Source organism: Caretta caretta, chromosome 6 (genome assembly GCF_965140235.1).
Source record: "Caretta caretta isolate rCarCar2 chromosome 6, rCarCar1.hap1, whole genome shotgun sequence".
Classification (NCBI taxonomy): domain Eukaryota; kingdom Metazoa; phylum Chordata; order Testudines; family Cheloniidae; genus Caretta; species Caretta caretta.
The window spans coordinates 103291780-103307641 of NC_134211.1; the positions used below are offsets into that span (position 1 = coordinate 103291780).

Here is a 15862-nt window from a genome sequence, read left to right on the forward strand (position 1 = left end):
GATTGTCTGGGAGCTGACACCCCATTAACCACCAGCACCCTCTCTTGTGCTGGAGGCTGAGGATAACAAGGTGATTCACAGTCCTGGGCACCTTGGCAACAGTCACACTTAGATATAATGGAACCTTCATGTGAATCAACCAACCCTGGCTTTGATGTGGCTTCCTTGGTGCATCTCTTGTTTCTTCTCTTTTGTCAGGGAGTTGTATCTATGCTGCTTAGTTTAAACTGAACCACAAGGTGCTAATAAATGATGCCGTACACAGTGAAATCACTTTGTATTAATCTTAACATTTTCTGGCTTGTTTCAGACAAAAAAGACCTAGGCATCCGCTGGTCCTTGAAGCACTGCAAGCCTTCTGTGCTCTACGGGCTGTGAAGGCTGTCCCCTTTGTGAGTCTCTGTGGAATGGCTGATTAGGCCTATGAGGGATTCGTAGATTCCAAAGCTAGAAGGGGCTATTCTGTTAATCTATTCTGGACTCCTGTATAATAAAGGCCATAGAACTTCCCCAGAATAATTCCTAGAGCACATCTTTATTTAAAACAGTAACAGAGAATCCACCATGTCCCTTGGTAAATTGTTCTAATGGCTAATTACCCTCACTGTTAAAAATGTATGCCATATTTCCAGTCTGAATTTGTGTAGCTTCAACTTCCAGCCATTGGATCATGTTATAGCTTTCTTAGCTAGTTTAAAGAGCCCATTATTGAATATTTGTTCCCCTTGTAAGTACTTAAATTGTGATCAAATTACCTATTAATCGTCTCTTTAACTTAAATAAATGGAGTTCATGGAATTAATCACTATAATGCATGTTTTCCAATCTTTTAATCATTTTCATGTCTCTTTTCTGAACTCTCTCCAATTTATCAACCTCCTTCTTAAATTGTGGAAACCATAACTGGACACCGTATTCCAGCAGTGGTTGAACCAGTGCCAAATACAGAGGTAAAATAACCTCGCTACTCCTGTGTGTTTATGCATCCAAGGATTGTATTAGCCCTTTAGGCCACAGAATTGCACTAGGAGCTCATGTTCAACTGATTATCCATCATGACTGTGACAGGTTAGATCACAGAAACCCCCTTGGGGCTGCCAACTGATGTGCCAAGACTACTTCTGCCCCTGCTTTCCCTGCCAGCTTGGGACTCCAGCACGCTGTCTTGTTGAGCTAGGTACGCCAGTCTGTTCCAACACAAACCCAGGGTCTGAACCACGTGCCCCAAAGCTTCAGACTTAATTGAAAGCAGCTTAAGAAGTGTTCTTCTCTTTATCACTCAGATGCTCAACTCCCAATGGGGTCCAAACCCCCAAATAAATCTGTTTTACCCTGTATAAAGCTTATACAGGGTAAACTCATAAATTGTTCGCCCTCTATAACACTGATAGAGAGATATGCACAGCTGTTTGCCCCCCCAGGTATTAATACATACTCTGGGTTAATTAATAAGTAAAAATTGATTTTATTAAATACAGAAAGTAGGATTTAAGTGGTTTCAAGTAGTAACAGACAGAACAAAGTGAATTACCAAGCAAAATAAAATAAAACACGGAAGTCTAAGTCTAGTACATTAATAAAACTGAATACAGATAAAATCTCACCCTCAGAGATGTTTCAATAAGTTTCTTTCACAGACTGGATGCCTTCCTAGTCTGGGCACAATCCTTTCCCCTGGTACAGCCCTTGTTCCAGCTCAGGTGGTAGCGAGGGGATTTCTCATGATGGCTGCTCCCTTTGTTCTGTTCCACCCACTTATATATCTTTTGCATAAGGCAGGAATCCTTTGTCCCTCTGGGTTCCCACCCCTCCTTCTCAATGGAAAAGCACCAGGTTAAAGATGGATTCCAGTTCAGGTGACATGATCACATGTCACTGTAAGACTTCATTATCCACTTGCGTATCCACGTATACAGGAAGACTTACAAGTAAAACAGAGCTATCTACAGACAATTGTCTGGGTTAATGGGAGCCATCAAGATTCCAAACAACCATTAATGGCTTACACTTTGCATTATTACAATAGGCCCCCGGAGTTATATTTCATATTTCTAGTTTCAGATACAAGAATGATACATTCATACAAATAAGATGAACACACTCAGTAATTATAAGCTTTGTAATGATACCTTACAAGAGACCTTTTGCATGAAGCATATTCCAGTTATATTATATTCACCCTTATTAGCATATTTTTAAAAAATCACATCGAGTTCAACATCACAAGGACCCTCGTATCTTTTTCAGAGTCATTGCTTCCCAGGATAGAATCTCCCATTCTGCAAGTATGGCTTATATTCATTGTTCCTACATGTATATGTTTACATTTAGCTGTATTGAAACACACATTGTTTGCTTGCACCCAGTTTACACAGCAATCCAGATCACTCTGTACCTGTCCTCTTCATTATATACCATTCTTCTATTTTTTGTGTCATCTGCAAACTTTATCAGTGATTATTTTGTTTTTTTCCAGGTCGTTGAATGAAAATGTTGAATAACATATGGCCAAGAACCAATCTGTGAATAACTCCACTGGAAACAGACCTGCTTAATGATGATTCTCCATTTAGAATGACATTTTGAGACCTATCAGCATGTACTATCTGCCATGATAATTTTATATCATTCTAGTTTTTTAATCAAAATGTCATGTGGTACCAAGTGTAAGTATATTACATCAGTACTATTACCTTTACCAAACACACTTGTAATCTCAAACTTGTAGCTCTCTGCCCACTGCTGGGGGCATTGGTGCCCTGACACAGCCCTGCTTATGTCGAGCTACCACCAAGTGCTAAAAACACACTGAAAGTAGCTGTCTTTGGTAAAAATGTTCAACACAATTACACTCCAACATATCTCAGAGTGAAACTCGATCGCACTTTCACCTTCCATGATCACCTTGAGAAGGTAGCCTTAAAGAAAAACGAGAGCCGACATAATCCAGAAACTAGCAGGTACAACCTGGGGTGTGTCGGCATTAGTGTTGCGAACATCTGCAATAGCACTTTATACATTCAGTAGCTGAATATTGTGCACCAGTATGGAGCAGATGCAGCCACATGTGACTTGTTAACACCCAGCTGAATACAGTAGTGTGGTGCATCACGGGAACCCTTAAGTTGACTCCAAAACCATGGCTAGCTACTCTGTCTAACATTGCTCCCCCGCCGATACAACGAACTGCTGCAACATTCCGCGAAGCTCAGCAAATCCAGGAAAACAGATGTCGTCTTATCCACCAAGACCTTAACAACGCCCCCGCCCCCACAACGTCTTAAGTACCACAAGCCTTTCTGGGAACATTCGCTTAGCCTCATGCAATCAGGCTACGATCAGAAGGAGGTTTGGAAAGCAGATTGGGCTAAACGTCACTTAAAAAATAAACACCTGGTGGTGGATCTCATGCAGAGGGTCATCTTGGTCAACTCTGAACTGAATCCAAACCAACCATGGCAGATGCAGACATCTAATGCACATATGGAAAATCAAGGACTCCCCTACGTGTGAGTGTGGCTTCCCATGACAGACCATCGAACATATCACCACCTACTGCCTAATTTATAAATATGAAGGTGGCATTACTGCAATAAATTCTGCTGCTCTGATATAGCCATTTGGCTTGATCAACTTCAGGTGAAATTGTAGGTGCTGCTTCATGGGCGACATGTGAACTGCCGGCTGAGGGAGGTTAGCCCCCAGTCCTGCCCCTTCACCCCTCCCCCACCAACCCCTACCCCAGGCTAGCACCCTCAGCCCCAGAGCGCCAGGAGGGCGGGGGTGGTGTGGCCCCAGCGCCGGGAGGGAGGGAGAGTGGGTGGCCCAGCCCAAGCGCAGCCCCTAGCCCCCCTAGCTCCAGAGTGCCGGGAGGGCGGGCAGCATTGCCCCAGCCCCGGAGTGCTGGGTGAGTGGTGCAGCCCCAGTGTCAGCCTGAGTTCTAGCTGCCGCCATGGTGACAGCACCGGGACAGGGGAACTGGCAGGAGGAGGTCTGGGGGCAGAGCATGGACGGGGTCATGCCTGGGTGTTTGGGGAGGCACAGCCTCCCCCAGCCTATGATACCCACCACCCATGTGGTGCTTTACGCCAGCCATATGAAAGAAGAAGACAACCAGCAAGACTTAGGCCATGTCTACACTACAAACTTTGGTCAAAGCAAGTTATGTTGGCGTAAAGATGCCATGGTTAATATATCGCTTATGTCTGTGCATACTTGACTCCTTGTGTTGGGTGCTGTGCGTACTCACAAGGAGTGCTTGTGTCGATGCGCAATGCAGTGCACTATGGGTAGGTATTCCAATGTGCAGCTCACAATTGTCTGGTGCACTGTCTTTTGGGAAATTTTGGCAGTTCATAGTGGGGCAGAAGTGAGTCACACAAGGGTGACTGGGATCAAGGGGTCAAGTTCCCAGCATGCAGCTTTCTCCATCCCATAGTGCCATCCATATCCCTTTATTTTTGTATCTTTTTAAAAAATCCCACAAACCTGTGTGTCACTTCTTGCTGCCTGCCATCTCTGACAGAAGCATGGAACTCACACAGCTCTGCACTATTGTTATGAGTGTTGCAAACACAGGGTGGATGATCTGGTATTTGCAGAGCTGCAAGAAGAACCCTAGCAGTGGTGGACATGATGATTTTATGGAGGACAGATTGCTGTGGGACATAGTAAGACCTAAGGATGTTCATGGAACAGCTGCAGACAGTGGACTGCCACCTCAGGCCCTGAGAAACAAGCACTGACTAGTGCGATCGCATCACAACGCAGGTTCGGAACGATGTGAAAGGCCACATTCCTATGTCTGTGTACCAAACTCAACTCAGTCTTCCAGTGCAGGGACTCTAGAATGAGAGCTTCACTGGCAGTGGAGAAGCAAGTAATGATTGCATTGTAGAAGCTTGCAATGCCAGATTACTACTAGTCAGTAGGAAATCATTATGGAATTGGAAAATCCACAGTTGGGACCATTGTTGTGCAAGTGTTCAGGGCCATTAGCCATCTGCTACACAGGACTGTGACACTCGGTAATGTGCAGGACATGGGGATAGATTTGCAGCAATGGAGTTCCCAAACTACAGTGGAGCAATAGATGGCATGCATTTCCCTGTTTTGGAATTGTGTGGCCCACAACCCATCAATAGGAAAGGCTACTTTTCGATGGTGTTGAAAGCATTGATGGATCATCGGGGACACTTCACTGACATCAGTGGTTGGCTGGTCAAGGAAGGTACATATGACGCTTGCATTATTAAGAACATAGGACTGTTCAGAAAGCTGCAAGCAGGAACATTCTTTCCTGACAGTTGAATTATCATTGGTGATGTTGAAATGCCACTAGTGACCCTGGGGGACCCAGCCTACTCCTTGCTCTCCTGGCTTATGAAGCTGAATACTAGCCAGCTCAACAGTACCAAGGAAAGATTTAACTACCAGCTCACCAGGTGCAGAATGACAGCTGAATGTGCTTTTGGTAGATTGAAGAGAAGCTGGCATTGGTGATCACCAGATTGGATCTCTGTGAGAAAAATGTCTCAATGGTTATAGCTGCCAGTTGTGCTCTGCATAATATCTGTGAAGCAGATGTTGCAGCGACATGGAGAGCTGAGGTTTGAACAGCCAGACCAGACCAAAGGGGTATTAGTAGAGCTCAACACAGAGCTGTGTGGTTGAAGGAGACCTTGAAAGAGCATGTCACTGTCTGTATTTAGTCACAGTGATGTGGTGGGCTGTGCTGTACCTAGCCCTAAAGTTTTGGGGGGTTGTTAGGAATTGTGTGGTGCTTGCTGTCTGTTAATACAGCTATTGATTGTGTGGTGCCTCCAGTACGTGTATAATAATTACCCTGCATTTGTCACTGATCCTATGAGCTCTGTCGCCCTGGACAATAACAAGCAGAGGGGCCCTTTCAGTAGTGCTTGGCATTCTGAAGCATATGATGTTATAAAGATTAATTATTTTCCCCTAAAAAAAGGATTTTTATTGCATACCAAAACCAGGGCAAAAAACCCCTGTGTAATTAAAAAACAAAAATAAAGTAATGGAACAGAACTTAGCAAGGGGAAAGAATGTTCATGTCCATTTTGGCTACACCTACACCAGCTATGGTTCTTGCAGGTCCATGGGGCCAGGATTTTCACCTTAGGACTCTAACCAGCTGTATATGGTCACTTGAAAGGAATAACACTGGGAAATGGCTTGTCAATGCTGGGAGAAATTCAAAGTGGGAATCTCCTTTCTGACCTTCCCCACAATTTGGTCACTTGGTGTGGCATTTTCCTCTGCATCCTCTTCCACCTCATTTGCTCTCCATCTATTTTTAAGTCTAATCTAAAAACATCCTTTCTCCTCTTGCTTTCTCTCTCCCTACTTTTGTTCTTTGTTTTATTTTTGCAACTAAGTTATTTATTTAACTTGGTAAAGCATGCTGGGATACAGCCCTCTTTGTTAAAGATTCAACATGCTGCCTCCTTTAGCTAATGGCTGAGAAAGTTCCCAATCTACTTCTCTGTAGGCCTGATCTTGCACCATCGATCTCATTGGATTTTTACCATTGACTTCAGCAGGAGCAGAATCAAAACCCTAGGTTCTGCAAGGGAGAGCTCCAGCAAAAACAGAAAAGACAATATTTGACATTTATATTGTATCTAAAGTAAAAATATGCCATTAAAGCAAGAAACAACCTTCTTTTATACTGATACATTTTAAATAAGTAAACAAGGACAAACCCATTTCCCTCCCCTCTTTTGCAGGTGATTTTTAAAGTAAGAGGGAAGAGTTATAATTTCACCAGGACTTTATTCAAGTAATCTGATAATAGCTCCTTAGAGAGTCCAGAATCAAGCAAACAAAACCACCAAAGAAATATTTTATGTAAAAAATGAAAAGAAATTGTTTGGCATTTTTTATGCTAGGATAAACAATCTCTTCTTTAATATCTTCCCTCTTTCATGTTATATTAGAGGGTACTAGTCTACAGAACAGCAAACAGCAAGCCAGTAGTACAGATAATGAAAATTTAAATTATATGTTCCATTATTTTCCATTATGTTCATTCTAATTATGCTGTTATAATGAGCTGACACAAAGTGGCAAAGGAACAATCAGAATTCTGCAAATGACAATAAAACTGTGAAGCAGCAGTTTCTTAGCAACAAACTGGAAACTGTGTTAAGTAGTAGTTTTATTTTTATCGAGACGTGTGTGTACTAGCTTCCAGGTATTTTTCTAATATATATGCAGATATTTCTATATGTTGTTTTCTTCTAGTTTAACATACCTAATATCTATTTTATTCTGTTGTATGGAATGGAATGAGAAAACCCTAAGGGCTCAAATCTGCTCCCATTCATAGATTCCACGGCCAGAAGGGACCACTGTGGTCATCAAATCTGACCTCCTGTATAACACAGGCCATAGAACTTCCCCAAAATAATTCCTAAAGCATCATTTTTAGAAAACCATCCAATCTTGATTTAAAAATTTGTGTCAAAAGATAGAGTGAATGGCGATGTGGTGACTGGGAGAGGTGGCTCAGGACAAAAGGTCAAGAAAGGAGACAAGGGGAAGGGGGTGAGGCTTAATGAGAACATTAAAGCAAAAGTCAGACAATGAGGAAGGTGGATTGTGTGAAGACAGAGAGACCGGTGTCAAAAATCAGAGGAGGGAGGCTGAGAAAAAGTCAGGGAGAGTTAGGTGGCAGAAGACAGCTGTCACAGGTGTGGCTGTGGTTACAGTCATGCTGAGGTTACAATCACAAAGGATATGAACAAAACAAAGGAAATTCATAAACGGACATAGACAAATTCCCCAAATTGTCACTAGAGTGTGGAATGGGGAGTCTCATGTCGTGTGTCTTGGAGGAAGAGAATGACTGGAAAGGGTGAGGAACTGGAAGCAACAGGGGTAGGAAAGAAGTGCGAAGCCTCCCTGCAGTCCTGTAGGGACAATTCAAGGTGGAGGAGTGAGAGAAGGTCAGACCATTAAGGGAGAAAGTGACTGCAGAGTGAATGTCAGATTGGGAAATGCTGTTTTGTTTTGTTTTGTTTTTTGTTTTTAAATTAGAGGTTTTGGAACAAAATGTGCAAACTTCACTGTTATATCTGGCAAGTGTACAGAATTTTCATTCAGAATAACAAAATAAGTATGGCCCTACTGTGTCAGACCAAAGGTCCATCTAGCCCAGTATTCTGTCTTCCGACAGTGGCCAATACCAGGTGCCCCAGAGGGAATGAACAGAACAGGTAATCATCAAGTGATCCATTCCCTGTTGCCCATTCCCAGCTTCTGGCAAACAGAGGCTAGGGATATCATCCTTGCCCATCCTGGCTAATAGCCATGGATGGACCTATCCTCCATAAATTTATCTGGTTCTTTTTTGAACCCTGTTATAGTCTTGGCCTTCACAACATCCTCTGGCAAAGAGTTCCACAGGGTTGACTGTGCATTGTGTGATGCAATACTTCCTTTTTTATGTTTTAAACCTGCTGCCTATTGTGGGGGAAATTGCTGTTAACCTTGCTGTTGAAACTGACCCCATCCCATTCTGCAGCAAAATCTGTGCACTATATGCAACGTATGCAAAAGCTATAATACAAGAGGCCTACATGCCTGTATCCTGTAAGACTTGGCTTAAGCTAAAGCATTTACGTATGCTAGGCTGTGGCACTTGACCCAGATAATGGACTAGGCCAATCTTTAACTAGCAAAGAACCAAAAGGGCCTCTGGAAGAGTCCCTAGCTGTCCATTATATGCACCCTCCACCCTGCAAAAGTCCCTAGCCAAAACGCTGCCACAGCAAACCACAGATCTTGATAAGATCTTGATAATAACACGGTGCCCTTCCATTAATTCCTTATAAGGCTTTATTAATAATGCTTGAGTGGTAAGGAAATGTATCATTTGGCTTGAATTTGGACCTATATAAGTTTGGTATTATAGGGGCAGGGCAGAGAGAGACCAGGGTGGCACCTGCCTGTGGCCATCTCTGTCTCCTCTCTGCATGCTTGTATTCAATAAAGGACCTCAGACTCTTTGAACCAAACAGATGGTGTGACTCTTTTCCCACAACACTATTAATTTCATTTGGTGATCCCTAGTTTGTGTGTTATGAGAAGGGGTAAATAACACTTCCTTATTTACTTTCTCCACACGAGTCATGATTTTATAGATCTCTATCATATCCCCCCTTATTCGTCTCTTTTCCAAGATGAAAAGTCCCAGTCTTATTAATTCTCCTCATATGGAAGCCGTTCCATACCCCTAATCATTTTTGTTGCTCTTTTCTGAACCTTTTCCAATTCCAATATATCTTTTTTGAGACGGGACAATCACATCTGCAGAGAATATTCAGGATGTGGGCATACCGTGGATTTATATAGGGGCAATATGATATTTTCTGTCTTATTATCTATCCCATTATCTATCCCTTTCTTAATGATTCCCAACATTCTGTTAGCTATTTTGACTGCCGCTGCACATTGAGTGGATGTTTTCAGAGAACTATCCACAATGACTCCAAGATCTCTTCCTTGAGTGGTAACAGCTAATTTAGGCTCTATCATTTTATACGTATGGTTGGGATTATGTTTTCCAATGTGCATTACATTGTATTTATCAGCGTTGAATTTCATCTGCCATTTTGTTGCTCAGTCACCCAGTTTTGAGAGATCCTTTTGTAGCTCTTCACAGTCTGCCTGGGATTTAACTATTTTGAGATTGAGAGATGTGTATCAGCTGTGGCCAAGCTAAAGCATTCTTAGATGAACATTGTGGCTGGTATTTATTTTACTGTGTTATTTCATTATAAGAAGTTATATTGTACTCTTCTCACCTACTGGACATTCATACAGTCCTGTGAAAAAACTATTCATTCTGAAGTTAATGGGAATTATAGTTGCATAAAGTTTATAGGACTTGGCCTTTAGGACCAGATTTTAAGAGGTATTTAGGCACCTAAAGATGCAGATAAGTGCTTTTGCAAATCTCACTAGATATCTAGGTGCCTCTCTTTGAGACAGGCACCTGTCTGCATCTTTAGGTGCCTTAATGAATTTAAACATCTGGCCCTTAGTGCCTCACAACATTTTATAATAAAAATAAATTGAAAAGTCAACCACATTATACACTTTAAAACTTTGATCTTCAGTTCAGTCTTGAAAACTGGCATTTGAAATGCCAAATATTAAAAGACTGCAAGTTCCAAAAAGGGAATGGTCAGAGGACTCTTTACAACCTGAAATAACTGAAACTTGGCTGTGAAAGAGCTTACAAAAGGATTTTCTTAATTAATTAGGACTGGACTCTGAAGATACTTTTCTAATACTTTATCATCAGCAGAAGCCTGGATGTCAGAATCCTGAAAATTTGGGAACAGAACATTTCATGTAATTTATTTTCTTTCAGTGACTAATTTATGAGCTACATTGCAAAGGGCTTAAATTAGGTGCACCTGTATTATATTTGATGTTATTGATTTTCCTTACTTAAAAGGACCCCATCAAGGAATGTTTCAAAACACCCATTGTTCTTTATTATACTGCCTTGTAACCATGACATTGAAATCTGTATCCCTGTTGGATGTTTTGGTCTTTTGCTGCATGTACACAATAGTTTATTATTTTATTGTTGCTGGTAAGTGCTTGAGTTGTGGGTATTGGGCCAGACTCTCATCTCAGCTACTATGGTGTAAATTTGAAGTCAGTGAAATTATTCTAGATTTTTAGTGGTGTAACTGAGAGAAGAATTTGGTCCATTTATTTTATACAGAGAGCCAAGAAGCACTGTGGGGTTTTTTGTTTGTTTGGTTTTTTTAATAAATTCAGAATTACATACAGAAAAACACACAAGATAAAAAGTAGGTCAGATTTTAAGCAACACGCCTTCACACTTATTTGAACATAAAACACCAATAGATTCTTGGGAATTATTGTCAAACTTTTCTTATATTAAACAAAATCTAGCAGATTGTATCTTTGTTTTCAAAGTAATAGTAAAGTATTATCATCCATTCAATTGTTGGTAGGTAGACCTTTGTGCAGTATTTTAAAAAATGTTTTTCATTCCTATCGCCATTGGCTGTTTGGATCATATGAATTCTTTATAATTGTGAAGACAGTTACGCTGAAGTCAATGGGACTAATCAGTTTAGCAAGTATTGCTCCCAGTAGTAAGTGTATGCAGAATCTTGCCCTCGATACATATCCTATCCCTATCAACTGTATATAAAACACATTTTATCATATGAAAATAATTTTTAAAAGACATTTTTCTGTAACTGAGACTGATAGACTTTAAGGCCAAAAGGGACCATCATGATCCTCTAGTCTGACCTGCATATTGCAGGTCACAAAACCTCACACACTCACACCTGCAATAGGACCACAACCTCCAGCTGAGTTCCTGATGTCTTCAAATCTTAATTTAAAGACTTTAAGTTAAAGCGAATGCAGCATTTACTTTAGTTTAAATCAGCAAGTGACCCAGGCCCCATGCTGTAGAGCAGGGATCGGCAACCTTTGGCACACAGCCCATCAGGGAAATCTGCTGGCAGGCTGTGATAGTTTGTTTACCTGCAGCGTCCGCAGGTTCTGCCGATTGCAGCTCCCGCTGGCTGCGGTTCACCGTTCCAGGCCAATGGGGGCTGCACGAAGAGGCGGCCAGCACATCCCTCAGCCCACACCGCTTCCCGCAGCCCCCATTGGCTTGGAACGGCGAACCGCAGCCAGTGGGAGCTGCGATCAGCTGAACCTACAGACGCTGCAGGTAAACAAACAGTCCCGGCCCACCAGTGGATTTCCCTGTTGGGCTGCGTGCCAAAGGTTGCTGATCCTTGCTGTAAAGGAAGGCAAAACCCGCCCAGGGTCTCTGCCAATTTGACCTGGGCAGGGGTGAAAGTAAAATTGAATCTTACTGGTACGTGGGCTGGCTCCACCCCACACCCCAAAAGGGGCGGGGCCTCAGCTGGAAGGGGCTAGACTGGGGAGAATCAGCATCCCCCAGCCAGCCCATCCACGCTGCCTGGCCCACGCCACCCAGGGCGCCAGCAGTGATTTAAAGGGCCTGGGGCATTAGCTGCTGCTGCGGTAGTGGCAGCCATAGCCCTGGGCCCTTTTAAATTGCCAGTCCTGGAGCAGCTGCTCCTTTTGCCCACCCCCGTCGGCGGCCAAGGTGGGGCAAAAGGGCCGTGGCAGTGCTGTAAGGACCCTGCTTAAAGCGTTGCCACAGCAGTGCTTTAACGTCGCTGCCCTTTTGCACTCCCCAAAGTGTTGGAAGCCCCGCAGCAGCACTTTAAAGTCAACTGTACGGGCCAGTACCGGCGGCCACTATTTACCAGTACGCTGTACCAGCCCGTAATGCCTTACTTTCACCCTGGTCCTGGGAGAAAATTCCTTTCCAATCCCATCAGTTAGACCCTAAACATGTGGGCAAGACCCACCAGCCAGACATCTGGGAAAGAATTCTCTGTGGTAACTCCGCCCTCACCACCTAGAGCCCCCATCAGGTTGTTGGAGATATTTGCTAATAGCAGGTGCAGAAGGGCCACATACCATTGTAGCCAACCTCTTCATACCATCCCCTCCATAAACTTATCAAACTCTGTCTTGAAACAAGTTAGGTTTTTGACCTCACTACTCCCCTTGGAAGGCTGTTCCAGAACTTCATTCCTCTGACGGTTAGAAACCTTCATCCAATTTCAAGCTTAAAGTTGTTGATGGCCAGTTTATATTAATTTGTTCTTGTGCCAACATTTGTTCTTAACGTAATTAACTCCTTTCTGTCCCTGGTGTTTATCCCTCTGATATATTTATAGAGAGCAATCATATCTCCCCTCAGCCTTCATTTTGCTAGGCTAAACAAGACAATCTCCTTAAGTCTCCTCTCATAAGACAGGATCTTTATTACTCTGATCATCCTAGTAGCCCTTTTCTGCATCTGTTTCAGTTTGAATTAATCTTTCCTGAACATGGGAGACCAGAATTACACAGTGTTCCAGCTGAGGTCTCAGCAGTGTCTTGTATAATGGTAATAACACTTCCCTATCTCTACTGGAAATAACTCACGTAGTGCTTCCTAGGATTGTATTAGCCTTTTTTTCACAGCCGCATCACACTGGTGGCTCATAGTCATCCTGCAATAGAACAATACACCAACATCTTTCTCCTCCTCTGTGGCTTCCAACCGATAAGTCTATAACTTATAGCAAAATCTCTTGTTAAGACCCACAATGCATAACTGCACTGTTAAATTCATCCCATTTATATTACTCCAGTTTTCAAGGTTGTCCAAATCTTCTCGTATGATATTCTGGTCCTCCTCAGTATTTGCAATACCTCCTAACTTTGTGTCATCCACAGATTTTATTAGCCAACTCTCACGTTTTGTGTCAAAGTCATTCATGAAAATTAGGGCTGTCAATTAATCTCAGTTAACTCACACGATTAACTCAAAAAAATTAATTGTGATTAAAAAAAATGAATCTCACTGTTAAACAATAGAATACCAATTGAAATTTATTTAATATTTTGGATGTTTTTCTACATTTTCAAACATGTTGATTTATATTACAACCCAGAATACAAACTGTACAGTGCTCACTTTATATAATTATTTTTTATTTCAAATATTTGCATTGTAAAAATGATAAAAGTGTATTTTTCAATTCACCTCATACAAGCACTGTAGTGCAATCTCTTTTTATCATGAAAATGTAACTTACAAATGTAGATTCTTTTTGTTATATAACTGCACTCAAAAACAAAACAATGTAAAACTTTACAGCCTACAAATCCACTCAGTCCTACTTCTTGTTCAGCCAATTGCTAACACAAACAAGTTTGTTTACATATATGGGAGATACAGCTGCCTGGTTCTATTTACAGTGTCAGATGAAAGTGAGAACAGGAGTTCCTATGACACTTCTGTAGCCGGCATTGCAAGGTATTTACGTTCCAGATATGTTAAACAGTCGTATGCCCCTTCATGCTTTAGACACCATTCCAGAGGACATGCTTTCATACAGATGATGCTCGTTAAAAAAATAATGCTTTAATTAAATTTGTGACTGAACTCCTTGGCGGAGAATTGTATGTCTCTGTTCTACCTGCATTCTGCCATATATTTCATATTATAGCAGTCTCAGGTGATGACCCACTACATGTTGGTTTTAAGAACACTTTCACAGCAGATTTGACAAAATGCACAGAAGATAAGAATAGCTACAGCACTGGACCCAAGGTTTAAGAATCTGAAGTGCTGTCCAAAATCTGAGAGGGATGAGGTGTGGAGCATGCTTTCAGAAGTCTTAAGAGAGCAACACTCTGATGCGGAAACTACAGAACCCAAACCACCAAAAAAAGAAAATCAACTTTCTGCTGGTGGCATCTGACTCAGATGATGAAAATGAACATACGTTTTTCTACACTGCTTTGGATTGTTATTGAGCAGAACCCGTCATCAGCATGGACGAATGTCCTCTGGAATGGTGGCTGAAGCATGAAGGCACATATGAATCTTTAGCGCATCTGGCACGTAAATAACTTGTGACGCCTGCTACAACAGTGCCATGCGAATGCCTGTTCTCACTTTCAGGTGACATTGTAAACAAGAAGAGGGCAGCATTATCTCCTGCAAATGTAAACAAACTTGTTTGTCTGAGCGATTGGCTGAACAAGAAGTAGGACTGTGTGGACTTGTAGGCTCTAAAGTCTTACATTGTTTTATTTTTCAGTGCAGTTATTTTTTGTACATAACTCTACATTTGTAAGTTCAACTTTCATGATAAAGAGATTGCACTACAGTATTGTATGAGATGAATTGAAAAATACTATTTCTTTTGGTTTTTAGAGTACAAATATTTGTAATAAAAATAAATATAAAGTGAGTGCTGTTGTATTCTGTGTTGTAATTGAAATCAATATATTTAAAAATGTAGAAAACATCAAAAATATTTTGGTTTTTCTTCCCTAAGTGTAGCACTTTATAGGTGTCTTTGTTGAATTTCATTGTGTTGTCTATGTCTAGATCATGTGATGGGTTCCCCCAGGGTGCCATTTGGAACTGGGGTACCACTGAGCCTGCCTGACCCACCAGCCTGGATTCCTGTTACACTGTATTGCTGAGGTAAGCCAGCCAAGCCCTCCCTCAGGCTTCAGACTGCACTTTACCAGCACACATACAGGTAGGGACACACCTACATGCAGCTATACATACAGATGCTGAGATCAGCTCTGCTGCATGGGAAGCTCAGCTAAGGAATTTTCCAGCACTCAAGTGCATACCCCCTCTGGAGTGTAAACTCAAAATTGTACCGTCTTGCACTGCACATAGAACTATACAGCATAAGCTCATGAAATTTGCCCCCTCCCTCACTGTGGAGAAAGATATACACAGCTTTTGCCCTCCAGTTATGAATTCCACAAACTGGTTTTAGAGAAAACAAAACCAAGTTTTATTAACTACAAAAGATAGGTTTGCGATCTTCTGTGAGTGTGATTGAGGAGAGAGCCCTGACAGTTTGGCAATTTGCCCATCAGCCATATCTAAAAACAGGATGCTATTATTTCAAAATAACACTGAATATTCTTTCCCTCCACCCAAATATGTATCTGTCAGGCAGAATGATAAATTTTACTGTAAGTTGAGAGTGCTTATAAAAATCAAACAGTACAATAATAAACTCTGTCTTATTATTGTATGATTAAGTATGAACAGTATCTAACCAGAGCCAAGGGGGGAAAAATTAAATAAGGAGCTGAATAGTACAAGGTATTATTACTGGAGATCCCTTCCATTCTCCATTGCAGACCTGGTGCCAAGTCCCGTTTATCTGAAGATAAATTCCTTGACTGGAGATTAATTTTA

At 41.7% G+C, this 15862-nt stretch overlaps 1 long non-coding RNA gene across 2 annotated transcripts in view; it reads left to right on the plus strand.

Annotated features, from left to right (window-relative positions):
- The window catches only part of LOC125637581 (uncharacterized), a 23117-nt gene extending 12160 nt beyond the window's left edge, over nt 1-10957 (plus strand). Inside the window, exons 2-4 of one of the 2 annotated variants that reach the window (XR_007357002.2) lie at nt 311-392; nt 925-950; nt 2477-10957. This is a non-coding gene — a long non-coding RNA (uncharacterized LOC125637581). The remainder of the gene's footprint in view (nt 1-310; nt 393-924; nt 951-2476) is intronic. The other variant, XR_007357003.2, reaches the window with a different exon arrangement.
- Nucleotides 10958-15862: the final 4905 nt, after the last annotated feature.